Source organism: Equus caballus, chromosome 16 (genome assembly GCF_041296265.1).
Source record: "Equus caballus isolate H_3958 breed thoroughbred chromosome 16, TB-T2T, whole genome shotgun sequence".
Taxonomy (NCBI): domain Eukaryota; kingdom Metazoa; phylum Chordata; class Mammalia; order Perissodactyla; family Equidae; genus Equus; species Equus caballus.
In genome coordinates, this window is record NC_091699.1 from 29,839,796 (window position 1) to 29,851,975 (window position 12,180).

At 40.0% G+C, this 12,180-nt stretch overlaps 1 protein-coding gene across 6 annotated transcripts in view; it reads left to right on the plus strand.

The window, feature by feature from the left end:
• The window catches only part of EIF4E3 (eukaryotic translation initiation factor 4E family member 3), a 63,151-nt gene that overhangs the window by 7,834 nt on the left and 43,137 nt on the right, over positions 1-12,180 (plus strand). The gene's annotated exons all lie outside the window — the stretch shown is intronic.

Consider the following 12,180-nt stretch of genomic DNA (forward strand, 5'->3'; position numbering starts at 1 on the left):
CATAATTGAGGGGAAAACCTATCAATATAATACAAATATTAAACTGGGGATTGCATCACCTGTTACAGAATTAAGAAAAAACGTTATGCTGTAGGCAGTATTTTAATCACCTAAAAATGAATACTTCCAATATTGAAAAGAAACAAAAATCTACGCTAAGATGTTATCACCATTTAAAATCTCATTTTTGAGGGGCTGGCCACGTGGCCGAGTGGTTAAGTTTGCCCGCTCCGCTGCAGGCGGCCCAGTGTTTCGTTGGTTCGAATCCTGGGCATGGAAATGGCACTGCTCATCAAACCACGCTGAGGCAGTGTCCCACATGCCACAACTAGAAGGACCTACAACGAAGAATATACAACTATGTACCGGAAGGGCTTTGGGGAGAAAAAGGAAAAAATAAAATCTTTAAAAATAAATAAATAATAAAATAAAATCTCATTTTTTATATTTCTGTGATAATTTTTGCCAAAGAGTTATAGCCATGGCTCCAAGTGAGAAAAAGCCTTCTATTGTGGGGCTCCTCTCTTTTCCATTATATTTAATAGCTATTTAATCTCCCTCTTGTGATTAAGTCATGTTGCGATCCTAAGTTTTACTTTTTAAAGGTTGAATGCAACCATCAGGACAAGGGGGCTACCATGAGTGCAGAAGATTATAGGATCAAACCTGTTCCTTAAATGTTCTCTTCTGTGTGTGGAATAATGGTGTGAATATTATATAGCAAAGCTGCTACTGCCATAATCCTCTCCTCTACCTCCCTCCTCTCTTATTTATTCAAAAGTCATGTAGTGCATTGACTGTTGTTACTTTCTATTCTAGAGAATTATGGAGACTATACTTTTTAAGATACAGATTTTTGGGGGGCACATCCTTATAAAATGCTCTAAGCTATGGAACTGAGGCCCACAAGACACATCTTTAGGGATGTACCTACTATTTCTTGATTTTCTATCTTGATTGTCTGTTGTCCAGTGACTTTCTTATAACAAAGAGTGGAAGGCGAACTCTTTAAAATACCCGCCCTCTATATACCTACATCCCACACACATATGAATTCTTCCTCTCCCCCAAAACCAAGGTTTGCATTGGGTTTTGATTTAGATAAGGCACAAACTCTTTCATTGGCCAGAATAATTGTCATTGTTGGGGAGAGTATCTGCAAAATTAACACGGAATCTTACCTTAGAGACATGGCAGACAGATTTTTATGGTGAACAAGTCTCATAAAAGGGACGACTTTGGCATATTTATCCTTAGCCTGCGATATGACCTCGAGGAGGTCCGATTTCAGTGTCACAGGCATTTTGGTTAAACAGCTACATTTCTCAAAACCCCTGTGCTGCCACCCTTCCACCACTTTCTAACAGGCACAGAACAGTTTCATGAGGACAAGTTAGAGTCTGCTTGGCATCAGTGAGGTGTGGGATTGTAAACTTCCACCCTGTAGTATGGTTCACAGCTGAGTCATAGATTATAACTACATTTTGTAAATTGTACAACTTTTGGTTTTCCTTAGAGCTAATGATTGTCTTTTTTTCCCTGCTTAAAGCAGTATGTGCCTATAACTTACTTGACCCCAAACTTTCTGACAGAACCACACAATTTCACTCAGTATAGACAAATTCATCATCCAATCAATTGGTTGTATTTTTGTCCTTGGAGACGTCTATCCTGGAACCTGCATCCTCTTTACTTCAAGCTGGTCTGCACAGCTATTGCCCTGTCACTTCCCTTCAGCATCATGCTGGTTTCTTCATTCCCTTCCTATATCAGAACTCTTGTTTCCTGGAATCCACATCTTTCTCTTTCTTGTTTTGTTTCATTTCATTTTGTTTCATTACATCAATAGCTTCCTGAGAAAGGTGATTTGGAGGTAAATGTTTTAAGATTTTAAATAGCTGAAAATGCCCTTATTTTACCTCCATACTTAATTGATAGTTTAGCTGGGAATAGAATTTCTACTAGGTCAGAAATAATGACTAACGATGTAGAACATCTTTTCATGTGCTTATTTGCCATGTTTTCTATGTTGATGAATCTGTTCACATTTTTGTCCATATTTTTTCATTAGGTCATTTATTTTTTATTGACTTTTGAGAGTTTTTTTATGTATTCTGGAAGGCAGATCTTTTTCAGATATATGATTTGCAAATGTGTTCTCCTAGTCTGTGGCTTGTCTTTTTAATCTTTTAATAGTGTGTTTTGAAGAACAGAAGATGTTAATTTTGAAGTCCAGCTTATCAATTTGGGTTATTTTATGAATCATGCTTTTGGTGTCCTATCTAAGAAATCCTTTCCTAAACCAGAGTCACAAAGATTTTTCTCCTGTGTTTTCTTCTAGAAGTTTTATTTGTTTTAGGTTTTACATGTAGTTTTATGTTCCATATTGTGTTAACTCTTGTAAATGGAATGAGGTGTGGATGGAAATTCTTTTTTTTAATTTTTGCATATTGACCATGTGTCTTGAAATTTTGCTAAACTCACTTGTTAGTTCTAGTAGTGTTTTTGGTTAAATTCTGTCAGGTTTTCTATGTAGACGATCGTGTTGTCTGTGAATGAAGACAGTTTTACTTCTTTTCCAATCTAGATGTTTTTTGTTTCTTTTTCTTGCCTTATTACACTGCTAGAACCTCAAGTACAATGTTAAATAGAAGTGATGAAAGTGGACCTCATTGGTCTCTTCCCCTACATTACAGGGGAAACATTTGGTTTTTACCATTAAGTGTGATATTAGCTGTAGGCCTTTGTAGACCCCTGTAGATGAAGTAGTTCCCTTCTGCCCCTACTTTGCTGACAGTGTGTTTTTGTTTTTTCAATCAGGAATGAATGTTGGATTTTGGCAAATGCTTTTTCTGAATCTATTGAGATGATCACATGGATTTACTTTTTTAGTTTGGTAAATGATGAATTATAGTGGTTGACTTTCAGATGTTAAACCAACCTTGCATTCCTGATATAAACCCCACTTGGTTGTGATGTATTATCCTTTTTATATATTCTTGTATTGTACTTGCTAAAATTTTGTTTGGAATTTTTGCATATATATTCATGAGAGTTATTGATCTCTAGTTTTTTTTTATTATTATTATGCTGGTTTTGTCTGATTTTTGTTTGTGGGTGAGGCTGGCCTAATAGAATGAGTTGGGAAGTATTCTCTCCTTTACAATTTTTTTTGAAGAGTTTTTGTAGAACTGGTATTATTTTTCCCCTTAAATGTCGGGTAGAATTCACAAGTAAAGTCATTTGATGCTGGATTTTAATTTGTAGGAAGATTTTTAATTACGTATTCAATTTCTTTTATGGATATATGGCTATTCCAGGTTGTTTCTTCTTGAGTAAACTTTGGTAGTTTGTGTCTTTTAAAGAATTTTTCTATCTCATCTATGTTATTAATTTCTTGTCACAAAGCTGTTAATAACATTCCTTTGTTATCTTTTACATATCTATAGAATATGTATTGACATCACCTATCTCATTCCTGATTTTGGTAATCTGTGTCTTCTCTATTTTTTCCTGAATAGTCTGGCTAAAAGTTTATCAATTTTTTGGATCTCAAAGAACCATATTTTGATTTTATTTGTTTTTTCTCTTTTATACTTCATTGGTTTCTGCTCTGACCATTATCATTTCCTTTCTTCTACTTAATCTCAGTCCAATTTGTGCTTTGTTTCTAGTTTCTTTCTTTTTTCCTCCCCAAAGCCCCAGTGCATGGTTGCATATCCTACTTGTAAGTCCTGCTAGTTCTTCTATGTGAGCCACTGCCACAGCATGGCAACTAACAGAACTCTTGTTCTGTTATGTGGCCCGTCTCTTTTCCATTATATTTAATAGCTGTTTAATCTCCCTCTAGTAGTTAAGTTTTTGGTGGATAGCATATTGTTGGATCCTGGGGTTTTTGGTTCTTGTCATTGTTGTTTGTTTGTTTAACCTGCTCTGCCTGGTGAAGGTAGAAGCTGAAGTTCCCCTCTTGGTCTTGCTGGCTTGGGTGGACATGGGGTCACAGTTTTTCCCATGGTGCTTGGTTAGCGTAGAGCAGTTATTGCATAAAAGTTTTCTGTCTTGTAGGTTTCTCCTTTTCTTGTCCTTTGGCTAAAGAAAGAAGACTTTTCCTGGGCTTTTTTTTTTTTTTTTTTTTGACTCTGCTTGTTGGCATTTCCAGGGTGCCCAAGTATGGGATATATGAGGCAAAAAGAAAACCGAGGGAACTCACCACCATGTCATTCCTTGGGGCCCAAGATCCCCAGCAGGTGTGCCACCTTTCAGAGTCATCTTACATTTGTTTTATATATAATGTTTAGGTTTTTCATTGTACTTAGTGGGAGGAATTAGGAAAAGCATGTCTATTCCATCTTTGTGGAAGCAGAATTCTTCTCTGTTGTTTCTGAAAAGATATTTCACTGGATATAGAACTCTAGGTTGACAGATATTTTTTCTTTCAGTGCTTTAAAGAAATTGCTCCAGTGTCTTCTTGCTTGTGTTATTTCCTATGAAAAATCTTCTCTAATTCTTATTTTTGTTTCTCTGTTCATAACATGTATTTTTTCTGGAATTGAGCAGTTTGATCATGCTCTGCCATGGTGTGATTTTCTTCATGTTTTTTGTGTTTGGAGTTCACTGAGATTCTTGGATCTAAGAGTTTATATCTCTTAAATGGTCCCTCTCCAAAAGCAGACGACTCAACCAAACTCATGGCGAACGCTAACCTGCTGTTACTTTGTAGTTGAACTCTGAGGTTTACCATGTCCCATATTGTTTAAAGTGCAATACATACACATACATACAGGCATTAATGTAGGCATACGTTAATAGGCTTACATATGCTTTGTACACCAGAGAAACAAGCACTTTTCCACAGTGCTCTGTTTTGAACGTTTTGGGGCATAATTTGAATACTTCCCCAAGTCCAAGGGTGACCTCATTTTTCATATGATCTAGAGATGCCTTCAAGGAGGTGAAGCTTGCCCTCAAGAGGAGAGTCTGCAAGTGTGAGAAGCACAGGCTTGGAACCCAACCAACTTGGGTTTGAACTCCGTATCTCTTACTGTGTAATTGTGGGAATGTTGTTTAACCATTTTGAGCCTCCAGTGTATAAAATGGGGATCACAATCATACCTACCTCCTAAAGTTGATATGTCGAGTGGATGAGATAAGTAAATGTGTATCATAGTTGAACACTCATGAAATGGTAGTTGTTACTGCTGTTGGTATTTTGTTATTGATAGCCTTTATTTTTTAGAGCAGTTTTAGGTCACAGCAAAATTGAGGGGAAGGTACAGAGATTTTCCTTGTACACCCTGTCCCCACATATGCCCAGCCTCCCCCACTATCATAAAGCCCACATCAAAGTGATACATATGTTATAATTAGTGAACCTACATTGATACATCATTATCACCCAAAGTCCATAGTTTATATTAGAGTTCATTCTTGGTGTTATACATTCTATGGGTTTTGACAAATGTATAATGACGTGTATCTGCCATTACAGTATCATACAGAATAGTTTCACTGCCCTAGAAATCCTCTTTGCTCTATTTATCTCTCTCCCTACCTCCTGACCTCTGGCAACCACTGATCCTTTTACTGTTTCCATAATTTTGCCTTTTCCAGAATGTTTTTGGTATAATGTTATGTGGCCTTTTCAGACTGGCTTCTTTCACTTAGTAATATGCATTTAAGGTTCCTCATGTCTTTTCATGGCTTGATAGTGCATTTCTTTTTATCATTAAACAATAGTCCATTGTCTGGACACAGTTTATTTATCCACTCACCTACTGAAGGACATTTTGGTTGCTTCCAAGTTTTGGCAACTATGAATAAAGCTGCTGTAAACATCCGTGTGCAGGTTTTTGTGTGAATATGTTTTCAGTTTCTTTGGGTTAATAACAAGGAACACAATTGCTGGATCCCATGGTAAGACTGTGTTTAGTTTTGACACACTTTGGTTTAGTGTTAGACAGCCAAACTGTCTTCCACAGTGCTTGTACCATTTTGCATTCCTACCAGCAAGGTATGAGAGTCGCTCTTTCTATACATCCTCGCCAGCATTTAGTATTGTCAATGTTTTGGATTTTGGCTATTCTAATAGGTGTGTAGTGGTATCCCATTGTTGTTTTAATTTGCAATTCCTCGATGACATATGATGCAGAGCATCTTTGCATATGCTTATTTGCCATTTGTATATTTTCTTTGTTGAGGTGTCTGTTCAGGTCTTTTGCCCATTTTGAAATCAGGTTGTTCATTTTCTTAGTGTTGAGTTTTAAGAGCTCTTTGTATATTTTGGAGCTGTCAGCATTTTCATTTGAATTATTGTTATCTTAATTGCTTGAGCAAGGGCTTCATTGAGACCTCAGCATTCTAGGCTGCAAAACATGAAAAATCATTTTTCTATTGTTTTGGAGGGAGGTGGGAAATTATCTTCACCTGAAAAGACATAAAACATGTTCCTCTAGGATTACCTTGATCCAAAAAGAATTTCAGGCTGCCTCTTACGTACGACTTTGACTTCACAGGCCCTCCATGCTATAAATCTCTCCCCACAAAATTAGCTCATGCCATGTGTTTCTCAACAATTGCCTTATTAAGTAGTGAGAAAAGCCTGTTCAACATAGCATTGCATTTCTTCTGTGTCTTCCTTGGAAGTCTGTGGATGAACGAAGGATTCTGCTGTCATCAGCAGTGGTGACAATACACCTGTTAGCAAGTCACTCCAACTTCCAGAGAACTGTTCTGGCTTAGATCATTCTGTAAAAAATAGTCACTAATGCTATAGAAGAAAAATATGTCCCACTGTAGGTGAAGGAGGTGTTTTATTATCTGATTTCCATTCTCCCACCCCTTCACTATGCGTCAATAGATTTATATCATGGGATTCATTTTCATTTTATGTCTTTTTATTTACGCACCAATTCTTTTGCAAGTAATTTTAATTCTCCTTTTTATGAGAGTGAGGCTCTGTGTCTGTGTATTCCTATATAAAATTCCTATATAAAATAATTGTTTTTAATGCAGATTTGAAAGAAATATAATGGATTTCAGCTACAACGATTTCTCCCTATTTAGAGGAGATGAACACCTAGTTAGATGAAGAGCGTCATTCCTCGTATAATTTGAATACATACTGTTTCCATGACAACTTGTACTTACCAGCTTGCCTGGTAAAAGAAGTGTTTGAATTCTTTCTTTGATAAAAGATTTGACCAAACACCGGGGTTCCAGTTTTTTAAATTCCAATAATTTAATTCAAGTTGGGGGCTATTTTTGCTTTTAACTTGGGCTGCTTTTGAGGAAGAAAAGCCTAAAGACCATTTTGGGGGTAACTTCCCCTTCAAAATAAAAGGAGAGGATTCACAGGCCAAATGCTAATGAGCATAGGAAACGAAGATATTTTTGCAGATCGTGATCATTTCTGATATCTTCCAGTTAAATTGAATCAACAGAGATGATGCAACAACTTATTAAGATGCTATTTGATTTGACAAAGAATGATTCAGTTATTCATTTCCATCTGGACATTATAATCATTAGGCTTGTTTCCTCACTGCTAATTTATATCTTGCCTTTATGGGTGGTTTGTGCCCTCTTACTGCTGAATTTCGATTCTTCTTGCAAGGAGTATGGTTTTATTAATGATTTTCCCTCAGAATGAAAGATAGGAAATTATTTGCATCATTAACTGTGCTTTTGCAAAATATGAAAAAGATGTTACCATATGTTATTGACAAGATTATGCTTCATATAATATAAAATATTTTAGTCCATAAGACAAGAAAACATGACCCTTGGGCATTTTAGGAATGAGAGAGAATTAACTCAAAGTTAGGATAATTCGGAGTTTAGTTCTGAGGGATCTGGAATGTTTTGAAAGAACAAAAATGATTCTTAGCTATCTCCAAGATCATTGTCAATGATAGTAAATATTTGTAACACAAAACACGTGCAGACTGATCTGTGGGGCACCATGTTTATCATAACCCCCCCCACACACACACCTTGGAGAGACCACATTTTCTAACAGACTAGTGTGATCAATATGTGCATATCTTTCACTTCTCAGAAAAAGACAGCATCTTACCATAAAAACTAAGAAACTTCTAAAGAATTACCACATCATGCAACTTAACATCATATGCATATTATGTAACAAGTGAAAATCAACAGAAAAGGAGTAACAAGTTAACAGTATCTTTCCGTACTGGGAGAATGCCATTTCTGCTGATGGTAAAAGGAAAGAGATTAAGTAACTGCAGAGGTTTCGTTGGCCTAAAACGCTGTCTGAACGCATCTTCATGATTCCTATTGCAGCACTTTGCACAGTAGTTACGGTTCTGAAAATTTTATGCAATTACAGTATTTTTGGAAAACAAATAATGTGGCTTCATTTCAGAAATTGCTTTATTTTTCCTTTCCTAATTGCCCATCAATTGATAATAGCTTCTCAAATTTTAGTGTACGCAGCTCTCAGGAAGTAAATGGCTTATAAAATATTTCAGTATACATTTCAGTGAATATTTTAATCATAGAGGGATTCATTATCCAGATATTTACTGAAGACCCACTACATGAGCAAGCTTTACAATCGTCTGTGAGGGCTACACAGGTGAGCTCCCCACCGCAAGGAGCTTAGGCATCAATAACAGGGCAGTACGGTACAGGGGGTCATTTCGTAACACGGCACAGCACCTCCTAGTATTTTGCTAAGTTTATATTTTCTGTATCAGGATTTCTTACGCCGTAATATGATGTGATTATTTAAGCTTAAAAATAAAGCTTTGGAAAGCACAGTGCCCTTCCTCAGAGTACTGGCCTGCAGAATGTTCCCCTAAATGATGTCTGAGCTGTAACTGAAAGCTCAAAACAAAAGCTTATCCCAAAAGCAGCTAGCTTCTTAGCTGCAAAGAAGTGACCAGCTTGCTGCTGACTTATCTTAATATGCAAGCAATTGTCAGCTTGCAGGGGCCAGTGGGGGCCTGCACGATGAATGCAGAAAGCCAAGTGGCAAAGGCCGTGCTCTGTGGACCTGCTCCTGGCTTGACCAACCATTCCCGTTTGTCAGGACTGAGGAGGGGTTTTCCTGGACTTCCAGGACTCAAGTCCCAGTAGTCTCACGCAACTGGGACAGCTGGTTGCTCTATACACTCCTCTAAATCTCCAAAGAGCACAAAGGAGAACACCCGTATTGAACCCGCGTAAAGCTGTGGGGTTATCCCAGCAGGAAGTGTAATAAGGAAACAACAGCTGACTCTTGTGTGGCACCTTATGGCTTGGGCATGGCCTCCCCTCCAGACAGCACTGTGACACTGCTATCATTAGCGCACTCGTTTTTAATTGACAAAAAAAGGAGACTCAACGAGGATAATTGATTTGTCCCCAAATCACACAGCTGTTAAGCGTGAGCTCAAACATACATTTTTGGATTTTCCTCTGATCACATTGCCTCTCTGCTGTCCATCTTTTCCTCTCCTTTAACAACTGCCAAAAACCAAGTTGAAGCTTGCTGGCCTTCCTCTCCAGGTCCAGTTTTTAATCTCAGTGATGCTCACATCTCTGGCTGATTGATTGGCCTGGGGAGGCATTAATAACTACTCTTTGATAAGGAGCCAGTGATTTGCAGAATGTATTTATTGCAGGGTTGCACATGATGGAGGGGAACCTTGGTAATCTAAATGCCCGACAGTAGGAGTTGGTTATATGAATCATTGGCTCTCCGGTCAGTAAAATCCTGTGCAGTCACAACAAAGGTCCCTTAATCTGAATTCTTAGACTGGCCACAGAGCCAATGTTTCTGAAATCATGGGACTTTTTTCTTAACCACGGAAAAGCATGGTTAGTTTCCAGTGTTCCCTTTGCCAGGGCAACGGGGTTCCTGCGGAAAGTAGTTTGGGTACCTGCTTAGCGATGGCTCTTGAGCTCTGGATCTCCTGCCCCTTTCAGGAGTGTTTGGTGACTGAGCTCCTGTGATGGAACTTGCCCTGGCCCTTGAAGGATGGTTAGAGCATGTGGATGGCCAGAGAAGAAAAGAAAGGTCTCAGGCCAAAGTGTGGACATGTGAGCGCACACAGTGTGTTTACTGAGTGGGGAGTAGACAGATCATCGACTGAGTCAAGTTGAACCTCCCATGTGCCGTCCTAGGAACCAGGGAGGCAGTGGTGGAGGAGTGGTGGAGCTCAGGTCGTGGCAGAGCTGAAGGCGCACGAAGGGGAAGAGGGTGTGTTGAAATATATATATTTCCAAATACCTATGTTTAACATATATTTATATATTTCCAAGTACATGTAAATATAGGTATATATACAACAAATGTATTAGGAAATATGCTTGCAAATGCACTTGGAGAGGTGGGTTGGGTGGGGAGGACTTCAAATGCTAGACTGGAGATTTCAGAACTCAGCCTGTGAGAGCCAATCAGCCATTTAGGGCTTTTGAGCAAAGAAGTATCAGGGGAAAAGTACTTTTTAGGAAAACAAATATGCTGTCCACAGAAAGGATAAACCAGCAGAGGAGGAAGACTAGAAATGGGGAGATGAATTCACAGACTTTTTTCTTTTTTTTTTCCCCCCCAAAGATTGGCACTTGAGCTAACAACTGTTGCCAATCTTTTTTTTTTCTGCTTTTTCTCCCCAAATCCCCCTAGTTCATAGCTGTATATTTTAGTTGCGGGTCCTTCTAGTTGTGGCATGTGGGACGCTGCCTCAAAGTGGCCTGAGGAGCAGTGCCATGTCCTTGGCCAGGATCCCAACCAGCAAAACCCTGGGCCGCTGAAGCGGAGCACGCGAATATAACCACTCGGCCACAGGGCGGGCCCCCAGTCACAGACTTTTTTCAGTCAATAGCTGTTGTATACCCAGTTCCTTTCCTTAACAAATCTGGGTGGTGTGCCATCCATGCGGCCCGCCCTGTTCTAGGCACCAGGTGCACAGACGTGAACAAGAGGACCCCAGCCCTCTTGTAACTGATGTTCTGGTGTGGGAGACAGGCAGTAGATCAGTGCAGCTTTGACATGTGCTATGAAGAAAATAGTCGGGGAGGAGAGAGGACCTGCTCTAGAGCTGGAGGGTGCGGAAGGTCTTCCCCAGGGTGCCTGAGCCGGAGAAGGGGCCAGCCATGCACAACCGAGGCATTGGAGGCTCAGGAGAGGGGGCAGCATGTGCAGATGCCTCTCGGCCGTGGAGACGAAGGAGGGAGTGCAGCCATGCTCTTAGAAAGGCAGGAAGGATCCAGAAGATGCCAAGCCCTGTTGGCCACCGGGAGGTGTATAGGCTTTATCCTGAGAGCAGTAGGAAGCCAGTGAAGCAGTTCGGGCATGATCAAATTGGCGTTTGGGGACAATTGTCAGACTGCTGTCTGGCAGTGGGTTGGAGGGGCAAGTGCTAGAAGCAGGGAGACTAGCGAGGAGGGTATTGTGCTTGGCTGGAACTCGAGGTGAGGACTAGGAGTGGGTGGTACCACTGGGTATACAGAAGGGAGATGAATGCAAGGGGCAGGAAGAGCAAAACAAGAACTCCAGGGCTGATCAGTGGATTTGAATGTGGAGCGGGGGGACAACTGAAACTCGACGTCACATTTTCCAGGCGTGGTAACTGGGAGGACCTCAGTCTCCTCATTGCAAATGCTTAACAAGTGCTATTTCCTTCCCCCTTTCCCCTTCCACCTGCAACTTGGAACTAGACCCTCAAGGATCTTTTAGATTCCAGATAAGTAACATTGGTTGAGCTTTTTCTGTGTGCAGCTTGCAAGGCACGTTAGACATATTTTCTCATACATGCCTCAAAGCAGCCCCCTTAGGGAGCTCTCGCCACTATTTCCATGTTCAAGATGAGGAATCTGGAGCTCAGCAAGGTTAATAACTTGCCGAGGTCACACAGCTTACCCCTGGCAGGATCTTGGTGAAAGCAGGATTTAATCTCACTAAAGCAAGCACTCTTAAACCACGCTACAGTCTCCCCCGACGCCCTCAGTGTCCCAAAGGCAGTTCCAGCCTCCCCCATCCCTCCAAGCCATTGCCCTCAGACTGACCGACTGCAACACTTGCCTTTGCTGGAAGTGTCAGTCAGGGCCTGAACCCCAGGCCTTTGCCTTCCTGTGCTCCGTATCTAGGGACACTGAGGTCTGCCATCTAGTGGTCACTGCCTTCCTCTTTCTTCTGAGCTTTTAAAAGAAAGGAAAACAGAATTCCCACAT